Here is a 13,416-nt window from a genome sequence, read left to right as displayed (position 1 = left end):
TCTCTCCCTCTCTCTTTATCTCTCACACACACAAACAACTGATTGAAAGTACTGCTTGGTAGCAAAGACTGTGACACTTTCCCAGGCTTTTTAAATGTCCCTCCTGGTTCTTTTTAACTTCATGTCTGAGGGATTGAAAAATGCTAAATACCACTGCTTGCTATTGTCAACAAAGTCCTTCACTATTAAATCCATACTGACATTATGCTTGTTGGTTTTACTTCCCACATGCTTATCCTTTTTAGATTTTCTACATCCCTGCTTCTTTATGCAACAGTGATCCTCTAAGCTTTAAAACCTTACTTGATATGCAGCTCAGAGAAGCGGAAATAAAGGAAAGGAGCAATTCTCATTGGCTCACAATTTGCATGAATTAACAGTTGAAATCGGTAAATTCCTGCGTCAATGATGTGCTTCCTCTCGTGCTCATTGATTTACACTCCAGTTGTTGCCTCGAGGGAATCAATCCAATTTTCTGAACTAACAGTGAGTCATTTTGTTACAATATTATTGAAGACACCTTCAAACTGATTCTGTGAACAGAGGAAGGTGTGGTGACTTCTTTAAAGTCTGAATTAAAATGATTAAATGCTGGTGGTGAAATATGAATGAATGAATAAAAATGAGTAGTACATTTTCAAGATAAACCCAATCTACCTTTAACTAGCCTAAATATCAACATCTATATTTGTTGGTGAAAGTGAAACTTTTTTTTTATCCTGCAACACTCTCAGATACACTTTCTATAACTTGTTTTAAATCAGAAATAATGTGTGTGTACCGCTCACGCAACGGTTTTAACCGCTAAACTGACTTGTCATCTTCTTTCCTGACAGAAAAAATTAAATTGATAGAGAACACATACCGTGTTTTTCTCTCCTGGGTCTTTGAAGAAACGGCTGGTTGTTAAGTTCTGCCCCTGGTTAGAAGGCTAATTACATACTCCGCTCTGTACAGCAGGTTTCATATCAGTAATTACCATCCGGTGCAGTGTGTGGGGGTTGAGAAGAATTATAGGAGAGGTCTGAATTTGAACCGAGGGCTCGTGAATTTGTGCGTTAAGACTCGTGTCGTGTAAGTAAGAGTTTTCCTTTCAGTGTGAAAAACATGTCCCGGCGGTAAAAAAGGACATAAAACTGGAACGTCTTGTGGAGGGTTCCTGGTCTCTCAGAAGTGACATTTACATTCCAGTTATGTGAAGGGTAAATGCATTCGTGCATTAATAATTCTGTCCTGCTGGTAGTTAAAGGCCGTGTTACATTCGGTCTGTTCTTTCTTGGAAGATGTAATCCACTGAATAAAAGATGCTTTATTGCAGTATGAAGTCGTAGCTGAATTCCCGATCCATCTATTGAGTGGCAGTGTGTGTGTGATATAGGGGTGACATCCCTCCAGAGGTGCTACATCACGCCTTCAGGTATGCTTTTCAGCACTCACACCTGCTGCCATGGTATCTGTTGGAACAGCTGAGAAAAGACTCTTCCTACATGGCCACACCAGTAGGCTGTCTGTCCAACCTTATAACTCGTAAATTGTAATCCCATGTCCCTCCTAAAGCAAACTCGAGGGGCTCTGAGATGAGATGTGGGCTTTCGGTTGAAGGCTGAGCCTCGTTTCTACTTGCAGGCAGAGATGGGAATGATGGATTTCTTTTTGAATCAACTCTGAGTTACTGGCTTCCGTCGACAAGCCAAGGAAGTCTAACCGCTAAAAGCTTAATCAAATATTTGGCACTTTATTTTTTACCTGGTGTAAACAAACTAACGCAATAAGTAATTTCCATGGTAACTGCGTTTGTCTAATTGTGCCTCACCAAAAAGAAGGCTGTATTAGATTTTGTCTTGTTAGTTGTCCCTAGAGAAAGCCATTAGTTAATGTAGCAGAGAGGACTTCACACCGTTGAGGCTTACGCTTTCATTAACAGGAAACACTCATTCACAGGCTTCCCTGCTGATTCTGGTCTTTGATTGACATTTAATCTCCTCCCCGTCCACAACAAAAATGTTGCTGCTCACTCCAGTTGATTTGGTCTATTCTTTGGCTTACTAACCAGTTTTTTTCCCAGTCCAGCCCAAATGAGAAGTTCCTTTTTGGCAGCTTGCTTTGCCTAAACTGAACAGTAGCTGGGTAGTAGGAAATATCTCTTCATGATTTACTGTAAGCACATGCACACACATGCACACACAAGCACAAACACACACTTCAGTGTTAATTGTATATAAACACATTTGCTCAGAGGCTTGACAGGCATCGCTGTTATGTAAATACGTTAGAACGCTGAATGCTTGCATGCTGCCTGTGGGCCCAGTGGAAACACTTCTAACACAAATATATAGATATCTTACTAAAATATCTCCTGTATAGAAGTGTCGTTCCCCCCACACACACAGCTGTCAGCTTGTCAGGGTAGAGGTGATGAATGAAGGAAAATAAAGATCGTTTTATGAAGCTGTTGCAAAAGAAAATATTGATAATGTTCTTAGAAGAGAAACAACATGGTCTATTTTAAGACTTAAGACTCAAAAACAACTGATATGGCAGCACTGTTACTCATTTCCACTGCAGATAGTTGATGTGTTGTTCTTTTATGACATGATATACAAGGCATGCACTGCAGTATACATCATGGACTTTATGACTTTGGCGTCGCTGCAGTGTTGAATTGCCTTGAATTCCATTCCACAGATCCTGCCGGCTGACAAGGGGCTGACATATTGTTTAGCCTGCAGCTGCGTCGAATGGTTAACCTGAAATGAAGGTGCCACGGGATGGGGAATGTGCTGTTAATGTTTTCAGGCTAAGAATATATTATCTCTATGAGGAGCGGGGATGTAAAGAGGAGCTTGCGTAACTCTTAACACCGGTCACCCTGACTGTTTTTTTCCAAACACTGGTCATTATTATGAAGCATCGGTGAAGCACCAGACGAAAGAAAAAAAAAACACATGACATGAAACCAGTCATTTTCTCTTCCTCTTTTACACCTCTGCAGTGTGCGCGAGGATGCTCATGCTCATTAATCAGCATGTTTTGCTAAAGCCTTGATCAGAAAGTAGGGAAATGGACTTCCAGTGAACACTCAAGCAGTTATCGGATTATATGAGTTCCAACAATGAAATCAGGGTAGTTACTGTAAACTCATATAGTGGAATTATAATATTCAGGTTTCTCAACTGGAAAAAACATTTAAAAAACCCATTTAATACGTACTATGAAAAAGAGTTTGTGTAATTGTGGCATAACTCGCAGTTTTATCACCTGCTGATGGTATCTTGGAAGTTATATGCTGTTCTTAACGGCACCATGAGGTGTCTGTCACAGTCAGAACTTGCACAGGCCACAGAAACAACACTGGCATACCAATAGCCACTTTTCAATCTCACCGTCACTCTTAGAGAGGTCTGTCTTGCCTTGATCCTGCCTTACTGCATTATTTAACCCATACACACACTACTCTCTCTCCCATTAACATGCTGCATGAGCTTCACCAAAATATTGCGCATATTTCGAGTCACATTTTATAGGGGAAAATATCATCAGTAACTTAAATGTATACATTGTTACTCATCATTGCAGTTAACTTCATATCAGGAACGTCAACTGATTAAAATAATAATTATTCTTTCATTTTAATCATTTATTTTAGGACAGACTGATTCAGTATGACCGTTTTAACTGTGTGTGTGTGGGAATCGCAAACCGGTTCCAAATTGTCTGGTCCATTGGAATTGTAAGCCACCAAGCTTATCAATTCCTTTTATCAATGCCAGCATGTTTTTTTTTTTTTTTTAGTTGTGCATTGCAAAACAATGATATCGAACTCATGGGTCTATCAATTCCCATCCCTAGCTTTAACAAAGTTGTGAAATTAAAGCCGACCCATTTCCCTGGAAGATAAACGCTTGTGTCACATCACCTGGACTGTGGTTTCCCCACAGTACCCATCAGATAAACTTCTGGTATGAAAATAATTGGAGGTTATCTTTTCAGTTACGGTTCTTAAAGGCTCACACAGTTATGTAATTCATAACACCTCCTTTATGAACCATGTTTTGATATAACACAAAGATATATGCAGTAAATTGTACACATACACACACACACACACACACTTTATAGTTTTTCCCTTAAAATATTAATTAATGAATTTAGATACTGTTGTATTTTATTTCCTTGCTGCAATGAAAGGCCACAGCCAAACACTCCAGGGTGAGATTTTAGCTCACCTAATTTTATTAGGTTGTAACCACAGTAACACGTCTACGAAGGCAGTTTCCTCCTGTGGGTTCCTGGAGAACAACCAGTTACCTTCATTTATCTTAAATGCTTTGATTAGGTAACTTTCTCAAAGCGTAGCACTGCAGACACAGTATCGATTAGAGAGAGAGGGTCTCTATCGACTAGCCCTGCCACTGCTACCATTTGTGAAAGCCATCAAGCTAAGCAGAGTATACCTGGGAAACCTGAGCTAGAGCTACTGCGATAGTGAGGTTAGAGAAAGAGAACGCTCGATCCTCTGATCCCGTTATTATGTTTGACTGGCTCCTGTCAGGCCCAAATATTTTATCTATTTCCTACGGGGCTAAAGGGTTGTGATCAGAAACACAAAACATTACAGAGTTACACTTTTTAAATGAGGTTGTGGTATTGGTTCAGAAACACTACATTTGTTACATTAGGTGTGTCTTGTGCTGGATGTTAGCAGCACATTGGAGCTGATGTCTCTAGCACAGTCATTTATTTACTGTAGATAGTCATGTTTGATGACAACACAAGGTGACATGTTCTGCTGGTCAGCCCGTGTGGTCAGTGTTGCATAGACACAGAGTTCCTCCCTCTTATTAAAGTCAGTGTCTGAGTTTTAGTGGGTGTCAGGTGTAATTACAGTTGGCTGATTATAGAGACCTGAGTTTATCTGGCAAAACCAAGTCAGGCTGACCTGGTCCACAGGTATAAACAGCTCTATGCCGGAGTCCCCGCTCTGGCAGCAGAGGACACTTTCACAGCTCCTGAAAAAAAATCTCATCTGAACATCAGCTACTTAGCAGCTGCATTGTAACTGATATTTACAACAAGCACTATTGGCAAAAATGTGCCAGTTCGATGAGATATGAGCCGCTGCCCTATGTTTTAGGGTGACTTGATCGTGTTTACTCAACAGTCTGCACCGCAGCGCTGCCCAATTAGCCGTATGACGCACAGGAGAGCAGATCTGTGAGTGTGTATGTGAAGGGGCTGAATATCCTGCAATTACAGGGAGAGCTCCGCAGATAAAGCCTGCTCCTGCAGACTGTGTGTCTCAGTGCGAGTCCACAGGGACAAGGCTGCACTATCCTCCCTACTCTGGAAATACTGATAGCTTAGAAAATCCTCCACCGCCGCCTCAGTCCCTACCTCTAGTCACAGCTTATATCTTTGCCTTATACCTACATTATTCCTGCCGTTTCATAAAAACGCTACAGCAGCACAGCGTTGAATATTCCAGTGAGTAAGAGGCGGTTTGTGGCCCTTCTTTGTGTGCACGAGTAGAAACTGTTTTGAGTGCAGCCCTCAGGTTTCACCTTGATTCTCGTCACCTCAGGGTGTGAAGATGTTTGACACAGGTCCAGATCACAAGCCTAATTCTCTGTACACCTTTACCTCCAATAATGTGTGTAGGAGGGGGAAGTAGATACTGCAGTATGTAAGCCTGCAGACAGCCCTGCACAGACACAGGAACTGTTGCAAAATGCAAAGCTTTCTCAGTTGGAGACAGAAGGCTAAAAGCTAAGACAGAAGAATGTCTTTTTTTTTTTTTATTTTTTTTTTTTTTTTTAAAAGGGCCTGTTCACCCGAATTACACAAAAAAACTCACCCACTTAATTATAAGGGAATCCAGCCATGTAGATCTAATTTTGGCTGGAGATGAGTTTTTCAGATCTTCTCCACCAAGACTTCTAGAAATAGACTTGTGCAATGAAGCAAATGGCTTTTCCTCTGTTGGTACTGACACATTAGTCAATTTACTTTGTCAGAATGTATGTAATTCTGGCTATTTTGAACAATTGGCACACACACTTTTCAGTAAGAGCTGTTTTCCATCAGTGATTTAGAAATGCAGGGAACTGTTGACCGTCGACAGCGCTGGTGAGGAGATGAGATCTGTGGATTAACGTGAGAAACTGGGGCATTGTTTGTGGATAGACAGGCCCCTGAGGAGCTTCTTATGTTATGTTGTCTTTTTCAATGATGTGTGCTCCACAAAGAAGCTGTGTTCAGGAGTGCTGGGCGGTATGACAAAGAATTTGTATTATCAAGGCACTGCCTCCTTTTCAATACAAAATATTTAAAAATAGTTGCGTAAGTATTTAGGTATTTAAATAGATATTTCTTAAATGATCTGTTGCACAAGTAAGGAACAGTGAGTCACAGTTGTTTTCAGCTGTGTGCCAGTATGGAAAATTCATATTTTACGGGAAACTAAAAGTGATATACCGGTTTATCCACTATATCGGCCAGCACTAGCATTATCCAGCATTGTATGAGGGTGGTGGCAGAACTCTGGGTAGACAAAACAAAATTCATTATTTATTTATTTAGTATTTTGATGACCTTGTCATACACATCACTGAGCAGAGTTTTCTGTCTTTCTTCTGTATTTTGCCCCCGGGCCAGAAAACCCTTTATGTTCCAGTTGAACCCAGACTTGATTGTCCACAAAGTGCCCCTGCGATGTTGCTTATTTTGCTAGTGTCCTGAAAAAACACAATTCACTCCTCAAGTTTATGACCTCCCCCCATAGCATCACCAGAAATGTCAAAGTTCCCCTCTTTATATTGCTTACATTGCAAAGTGCATGTGGGGAGTGGGGGCTTTTTTTTGTCTGACCATGTCATTAAACACACATACAGCAAACCATTATCCCTTCTCTCCCCTCCCACAATCCATTTCCCTCTTCTTGCCATTGTAGGAAATGAGCTCACTTCACTTCCTCTCCATCCTCTTCGGGTTATCCTGTCATTTTTCTGCACTGGAAGGTTTGGTGCTCCGGGGAGGGGGCGTCTCTGGGGTGGGCTGGTCCGCAATCTGAGCTTTGTGCCTGTATATGTGTCGAAACCAGCTAAACTTAAACAGCCAAATGTCAGAAGAAAAAATAGTTCCAGTTTTCAATGGAGGCGGTGTTTCTTACATCCTACCCTTAACTGTCTTGGAGGAGAAGTTCGTGCGTCTCTGTTAGTGTAGAGCTTCACTGTTGTTCAAATGTGTTCGAGGTGGCGGAGAAAAAAGGCAGACAGCTTCTGGCTACATCAGAAGATTTTAATCTTGCAAAATGTCGTCAACAGGTGCTACGCCTGTATCTCTGTGTTTTGTACCGAGTGACAGTGTGCTGCTGCGATGTGAAACGGTGATGTAGTGAAGCTGTCAGAGAGCAGACGACAGAGAGAAGAGGGATGTGTCACTCTACCAGAGATACAGGGTGGAACTGCTTGTAATCTCTTCCCCCAGTTTACCCTTCTTCACTTCTGTAAAAGAAATTCTAGATTTAGTTATCTGGCAACACATTTGATCTGTCACACACTGCTTTCAGGATTTCAGCTGCTTCCTCTGGCCTCCGTTGGTTGTTCATCTGAGTGGCATCAAGCGAGGTGCCTAACATAACTTGAGCAGCAGGTGCCCTTGTGAAGGTGATGGATGGTGGGAATAGTTTAGACGTCACACTAGGCGCGGGTGTATGTTTTCTTTTCCCTCAGGGGGGGCTCACGGTGATAACGTTGTGACAGCCGCATTCTCAAGAGACTGTAATTGCAAGGTCAATTTGTTTATATTATTATAGTTTATATGTCTGAACTAATAGTAGTAGTGCTCTTAGCGTTTGTCTGTAACTGCATGTGTTTTTTTTTCTTGTCATATTCTCTCTCTATCAAGCTTAAACTAAAGTTAAAGCCTTGCTCTGACACAGTTGAGATTTTAAGGTGATGAAAACAAGATTTACATAATCTACGTATCTGTAATCTAAAACAAACCCGACATGAATGAAGTTAACAGTAGGCATTCATTATGTCACAAAGATAAAGCACACTGTTGCAATCTCACGTGGTTAGGGGTTTTGTAAAGAAGCGCAAGGAGGTTCACAATATTGGTCATATTGTCACTGGATCACTCCATTCATATTACAGCTTTTCATTCTGTTACACCCATATAAGCAGTTGTACATCACATTCATGCCCTTTTATAGACTACCTGAATAGGAAGTTGTTAGTGCTGTGGTGGAGCCTGGCATGCTCTCTGAATGTATTTTTCTTGTTACTCCAGTTACACTTACAGCAGCATCAGCGATATTAATGGCACTGGCAGTGCTGTGAAATTGATTTATGCCAAGAAATTAGACCTAGGTTTTGAAGTAAGGAAATGTAGGAAACAAATGTAGGATTTCTTCTTGTCAAATTTATTAATACTAAAAAAAAAAAAAACACTGTTCACCTTCCAAAACCAATCGGAGCTTCCTTCTGTTCTACAAATGATGATCCTCAATGGGTACAAGCGATTTCACGGTTGTCGAATAAGAACGGCACACATGGAGGAAGAAATTGACACCATAATCATCTCTTTTAGCTCCTTTTCCTTGATAGATTTCCTCATATTCCTGAAGATTTTTAAATAAATATCAGTTAATAAGGTTTGTTGGACTGTACAAACAGTGCAGTAAGTGATTATACACCCTGTATCAAATGCATTAGGCATGGGATATTACTCAATACATACAATACAATACGGTTTCTTGACGTTGGCATGTCAAGATCTCTGTCTCTCTTTTACCATTTCTGCTCATAGTTGTTAACTGAGTTGCAGTTGGGATTGATGTCATTTCCTGTTTCAGCCCATCAACCCCCCCCCCCCCATCTGTCACTTCCTTTTTCAGATGGCTGCATGTAAAAGAGAAGTACATGTGAGTCTTTTGTTCGGCTGGTTGAGGAAGCCAGCACACCCATCCTGTGTCAGTTGTCTGGTTCTGATCCATATACGGGGGGGCACCACTGTCTGTCAGCTTGTTTTAACGCACAACAATGAGGCCTTCAAACAAGTCTGATTTAAAGCTTTTCTGCATGAAACACCCTGTACTTATAAAACGGGGAAGCAGCCGCCCTCCTCCTTTTTTCCTCTGAAAATGACAGCAGTATTAACAATACCAGTGTCAGTGTGTACATTTCACAATGCACGTGGCAGACTTCGCAGTAAGGAGAAAAGCATGAAAATGACATATGCTCTACACGACCCTTAACTGGCCAATAGCATGGTGTGTCTGTTTACAGTGCCTGGACTTTAAAAAGTGTGTTTAAAAGTGTTAGCTGGGGACTGTTATAACTCATCTTTTACACATAATACTCAGTCACTGGTGTTATTTGTCTCAACACACCCCTCAAGAATGTAGTACAGCCATAAAATATGTTTGTACTTTGGTGTGTTGTTTTGTTTTCCACCCCATAAAAACAAACTCTTAAAGCAGCAGGGCACAATAGAGAAATGTGTGTGAGACCTCATACCAAGCCCTCCCCAAAACAACACCCTGGCAATGCAGGCTGGGTTGTGCCACTTGTAATTTGTGTGTGCGTGTATGTGTGTGTCATGGAGGGCTTTTTTGTGGTGTATAATTTGGCATGCAGGAGGCGGCCTGACGGTCCCTCAAATACGACAGAAACTAGTTTTCAACTTGAAATCAGTAAAAACACACACATAAAAAAATAAACAACTTTGCCCTGAGGGAAAATATTATGAGGGAAATATTATTAGTAGGCATATCGCTTAAAATTAAAGCACCTATTAAAATATGCACAGTAAAGTAAAGGCAAGGCAAGACAACAACAATAGATCCATTTACTGCCTTAATAGCACAGGCTTTTAGATTATCCTCCCCGTAGCCGTGACACATTAAGTGTCTCTGTGATGAAAAAGTGATTTATTAGTTTTGCATGTCAAAGCATGCTGCTGCGTCTCCTCCCCACAATGACTCTGCATGTGGAGACAGTCTACCAATAGAGCAGTGGCAGATATATCTATTAAAAGCAGGTGGTCTAAATGGTTATTGCTTCTGTAAGAAACCAAAAGTAAAAGAGCAAATAACATGCAGTGTTGTTCTGCTGAGCACGTTTGAACTAGATGAACTAGAACCCAGAATCGGGAAGGTCACTTATTCTTCATTGGCAGCTACTTTGTTCTCAATATTGTTGCTACTGTCATCACATCATATTATGATAATACGTTTTGTGTGTTTTCTCCACCGCAACCGCTTAGCACATACGCACATGCAGGACCTGGCTTTTAATGGCTACATTTGGTGGGAGTGAGTTAAATATGGAGATCCTTTAAGAAGAAAGGCAATTTGCGTTTATCACCTGAATTTTCATGTTTAAGGGAATGGGGAGAAAAGGCTGACTCAGCTCCTGCTTTTTTCAGTGGCTCTCTCATTGACAGGGATTATGTCCTCCAGGAAGGCTTTTATCAGACCTGCTGACAACCTGGGAGCTGCTTTCACTTTTCTGCTGTGTGTGTGTGTGTGTGTGTGTGTGTGTGTAAGAAAAGCACCTTATTGTGCCAATGGTGAAAATAACTTCATCTTAAGGCCAAGTACCACCTTGGTTCACTGTGTTTTTTGTTCAAGCTAATGCTCTAACATTAGACTCCGAGGTAAGGAGCTCATAACTGGGAAATTCCCACAGGAAATTAGTTTATTGGTTCCTTTCAAACAGGGTTAGTTTCCAATAAATGATCTCACCAATAATGTTAAAGACAGTGTTAACATGCCAAGTGAAAAAAGATTTTTCTCCCTAAGTTCTGATATAACCGCGTGCAGCAAGTCAATGGAGCTTAAGGATTTGAATATAAAAGTTCGATTATATGCTTTGGATTGGAAATCCCTTTTAAAAATGACAAACTGTACATTATTCCTCACTTTTACATCATTCCCTCTAAATCCATTTTAATGTAAACTCTGGATATTACACTAGTTTAGCCCTTTCCACTTAAATAACTCAAATTGCAACAACTGTGCCAATGGCTCGAGGAGTTGTGTGCCCTCCATTCCTAGCGCAGTTGTCGAATGTTAGTGAGCCGGAGGTTAGGAAAACTAATAAGTAGAGCATATGATGGTCTCATCCACATTATTAAGAATTCCTTCCCGCAGACAGTGGAGTTCATTGTGGTTCAAATGATGCTTGTGTCGGTGTAATCATAGTAATTACACTCCGACAAAAGGAAAATAACAACAACAGCCGAGGAGATATCGGCGAGCACATGTCCACTATTTGGCGTGTGCCAGATAAAGAAAGAAGAAAAGCTGGAGAAAATGAGCAAGAGAAAAAGTGCTTGACGAAGCCACGCTTCCACTAGCGCCTTACTTCTCCCAGATGCAAACATAAACAATCACAATGGCTGACTAGTTAGGAATATTTGAGATAACTGAGGCGAGATATGGCCTGTAGCACATGTTCATAAAAAGGGATAATTGGATTGTGTGCTATCTTGATTTTTATGACCCTTTATTTCCGTTTTTGACCCTTGAACCTTTGAGAAGATTTGAAGGCTGTAGCAACAGTTGTTACAGAATGGCTGGATAAAGATATGGGACGGTGACAGGATACAGTAGAAAGCAGAACGATTTCACTGAAGTGGAGGCGACTGTGAGACTTGTTGTCTACCTCTTTGAGATCATTGTGAAGGATTGTGTTTTGTTTTCACTTTAGTGTCTGGAAATTGGCAAGTCTGTTTACTTAAGTATAGTACATCAAATTATTTTGGGATACTGGTACTTTGCTTACTTTCTCTACATTTCTGAGGGAACAATAATTCGTGTTTCACTTTTGCTACATTCATCTGATGACCGTAGCTACTTTGTAGAGATGCAAAAACATAAAATTAACTCATAAAGTTGTGACTCTTTCCTAGAGTTAAAACCAGCCAACGGTAAATTTAGTAGTATGACTTGGCTCCTCATGTTATGATGTACAACCTTCAAATACTCATTGCCTGTTAGCAACAGTAATTTAAAACAGAAAAGGACCATTCTTCAGAATTAGTACTTTGAATGTTTTTAATTTAACATGTTTGTCATACATAGCACAGAGATAGATTTTATTGGTTTTTCCACTGTGGAAACTCAGATACTGAGGGCAAAGATAGATGCTATCACATTCAGTCAAAATCCAAGTATATGGAACACTCCCAGAGTTACAGTACATGTTTGCATAGTTATATTTAGTTGTGTAGTTCCCCTGTATGTGTCCCTGCAGGGTCTCTTATTGATGGTCCTGTGTGGCAGATCTAGAAGTTGAAGTCAGTTACACTTTTTAGATCAATGATAATTCAGTTGTTGCCTTCGCGTAACATCAACAAGCATGGCACTTTCAAGGAAGAGATTCTGTTTTTGAGGTGATCCTAATGTCAGACCACCGCTGATGCCCTGTAGGAATAATGGAACTATAATTACCTTTTAACTCACTGGAGAGATTTTCCCCCCTTACTCTTGAATACGGCTTAATGATTGGCTTAGTTTTGTTTGCTCAAAGCTGGAGCCTAAGCTCTGTATTAGACTGTATTTGGTCTTTATTGCTCCGGCACGAATCACTGGCTAATAAAAGCACACTTCTGTGTGTTTCTGTAGCGTGCCCGCTCCGAAACTAAACTTGTACTTTGTTACTATGGCTGGTACTTTACATTATACTTTGTGTTTTCGTATGAGCTTCTGAGATGTAAAGTGTTTATACCATTCGAGGAGGGTAAGTCGAGGTTGGGCAGACATTTAAACAGGTTTTTTTTTGTCCATAGATGTGTCCACTGAGGTGTAGATTGTCTAAGGTGAGTTGTGGCATGCTTGAACAAAAAAGAGATGAGCAAATTGTTGGGGGGGTAAGATTTACAGCAGGGATGAGAGAAAGGGGGAGGGAAGGAGGGCATGGGTTAGCAGACTGAAAGAAATCGGTGAAGGAAGGGGGGGCCGTGTAGCTGTAAGCAAAAGCCTGGAGTTGGAGCAGAGCAGGGTGCAGCTGAGCCTCTGGCAGGGACACAGCACTGAGGGCTTTATTGTGATTTGTAATTATGTGGTTTTCTGTGGGGCCTCAGTTTGGTGCGCTCCCACACTGAGGCTCTTTTTAGCCAGGGAATACTGAGTAGGAGAACAGAGAGAGGGTGGGGCTGGGGTCACTGTTAACTATTTGTGTTAAACCAAGAATGAGCAGAGCAGACATGGCTGGAGCTCTAATGGAGTGTTGAACTGAAGCCACGCAAAAAGCTGTGACTCAAGAACAGTCAGGTTTATATTTAAATGCAGACTTAACTTGTTGGAAAGAAGACAACTTTCCTTTTTCTTACCATTTCCTTTTGTGGGATCAACATATGTGCGGTTAGTAAGATGTTTGAACCATACTCAAGATCAAGAATAGAAAA

At 40.9% G+C, this 13,416-nt stretch overlaps 1 protein-coding gene across 1 annotated transcript in view; it reads left to right on the top strand.

Annotated features, from left to right (window-relative positions):
• Positions 1–13,416, top strand: part of LOC118328607 (guanine nucleotide-binding protein G(i) subunit alpha-2-like) — a 49,273-nt gene that overhangs the window by 1,548 nt on the left and 34,309 nt on the right. The window lies entirely within an intron of this gene.

The sequence above is a fragment of the Morone saxatilis genome, unplaced genomic scaffold (genome assembly GCF_004916995.1).
Source record: "Morone saxatilis isolate NCDOM2014 unplaced genomic scaffold, NCSU_SB_2.0 Contig18, whole genome shotgun sequence".
Classification (NCBI taxonomy): domain Eukaryota; kingdom Metazoa; phylum Chordata; class Actinopteri; family Moronidae; genus Morone; species Morone saxatilis.
The sequence above is the reverse complement of the archived record's forward strand: the minus strand, read 5'-3'. Positions and strand labels throughout refer to the sequence as shown.